Source organism: Cynoglossus semilaevis, chromosome W, assembly GCF_000523025.1.
Source record: "Cynoglossus semilaevis isolate Cse_v1.0 chromosome W, Cse_v1.0, whole genome shotgun sequence".
NCBI classification, from domain to species: domain Eukaryota; kingdom Metazoa; phylum Chordata; class Actinopteri; order Pleuronectiformes; family Cynoglossidae; genus Cynoglossus; species Cynoglossus semilaevis.
In genome coordinates this window covers 10,921,267-10,923,067 of record NC_024327.1, presented here as the reverse complement: position 1 = coordinate 10,923,067, position 1,801 = coordinate 10,921,267, and the positions used below count along the sequence as shown (strand labels likewise).

At 41.1% G+C, this 1,801-nt stretch overlaps 1 protein-coding gene and 1 pseudogene across 3 annotated transcripts in view; both read left to right on the top strand.

Moving 5' to 3' along the window:
* LOC103397188 (glutamine--fructose-6-phosphate aminotransferase [isomerizing] 1-like) overlaps window positions 1–1,801 on the top strand; it is a 561,006-nt gene that overhangs the window by 252,119 nt on the left and 307,086 nt on the right. The window lies entirely within an intron of this gene.
* Window positions 1–1,801, top strand: part of LOC103397184 (long-chain-fatty-acid--CoA ligase 1-like) — a 22,873-nt pseudogene that overhangs the window by 3,602 nt on the left and 17,470 nt on the right.

Below are 1,801 nucleotides of genomic sequence, written 5' to 3'. Positions count from 1 at the left end.
GGAACTGCTGGTCTATGTCATAGTCCATCCACAGACAGAAGGTTTTATCTTAGTTTTGAACAGCACAAAACCATTTACTTCATGTGACAGAGCAATTACATTTCCATCTGTTTAACTGCTATTCTTTTTTATGTCGTCTCTTCTCAGCTATGCAGTTTCTGGAGTGGCTATAGTCACTCGGCATCAGCTTTCGCTCGAACGCGGATGGATTCTGGAGTTGTCTGCTGCCTCTGCCTCCTCCTCTTCCTTCCTTGTCCCTGTCTACTTCCTCTCTGCTGGGTTTAGGAGCCGTAGCCTCCATCACTGCGTACTGGTTCATGAGCCGACCTCGACCCATGCTTCCTCCCTGTGATCTAGGAGCCCAGTCTGTGGCTGTAAATGTGAGTGAACCGTGGGCACTGTGAGTAGACATGCATTCAGATCTGTGTCCAGGTAGATATTAAAGAATTTCAAGTGTGTGTCACATGGAGATCCCAGCTGCAGACAATCAGCTCTTCAAAAAGATGACTTGCTGCTGGACCTTTACTACGATGACACCAGGACGGTTTACGACATGTTTCAGAGAAGCCTGTGGATCAGTCGAGTTTACTGTGTAGGTCAGTCGAGTTCACCGTGGTTTACATTCAGTTTTATACCAAAACATGTCATTGTAAAGTAAAAGTTACATCCAGCTATCTTCAGTTATTTTCAGGTTGGTGTTTAGTCACAAGGAGATGAAGGGGAGTACGTTGTAAAACTTAAGTCACAGATATCCAATAATTAAGTAAAATTATCCCCCAATTTGCCATATTTTTTATTGATGTAGTTAAAAACTTTATAACTTTTAATACAAATAAAGAGAATATTCAGTAAAAATCCTTTTGCCATAGGGATTCTCTCACAGGATGTCGATCATAGAAAATGATGTAGTGTGGCATGGAAGTCAATTAATTTAGTTTCATTTCTTACTATATATGCATTAACCTATGACCCAGAAGCCTATGAAACCAAAAGTTAACGTACAACAGAGTGTAGGAATAGTTTCAATATATGTAGATTTTCTTCTGTGCTACCTCCAGAACTAGGGGAACCAAAGCACAAAAGGAATGTGAGAGAGACTGTCATTAGGCGTGGTTGCTGGCAGTCAGGCTACAGCTGAGGGCAAACCTTTATTTAACATTTTACCAAGCATTTCCCTTTGGGAAAAGCCTTCATTTGTTTGCAGTGGTTGGAGGAAGTCGCCGTGACTTTGTTGATGTGTGAAGGGTAAAGGGGAACCGAAGCACGGTCAGTTAGTGTGAACTGATTTATCAGATCAACACTGCCAGTACAAAATCGATCAATTATGTCTTCTGTTATCCCTTATCATATGTAGTTGTTTAGTGTGTCCCCTACTTTGTCACTGAACAAATCTCCTAAGTCCAATCTACTGATGTGAACTCTGAAGTCTTTTCAAAGACTAAAGGTTATAAATGTGATTCAGGGAAGTCTTCCCAACAGCTGGTGAAGTTCTGCTCCTTATACAGGGACCATCAGCGAACATTCAGTCACCTCAGAGGAGCGACATTGAGCTTGTCACATGCACACCACATTAGTTAGACACCAATGAAAAAAATTACACACACAGCTTGGTGTTGTGTGGATCATCCTGTGGTACTCCATGTCAACTGGCTAAGCTTTGTTAGCATAACACACATCAACTCCATCAAACCCAAGAAAGTGTGGACCACATAATGATGATTCTCATTCTGACAAGCATTTAACAAACATTTATTTTACTAGGGTTGTAGCCAGAATGGATGATAATATACAATTTGATTGT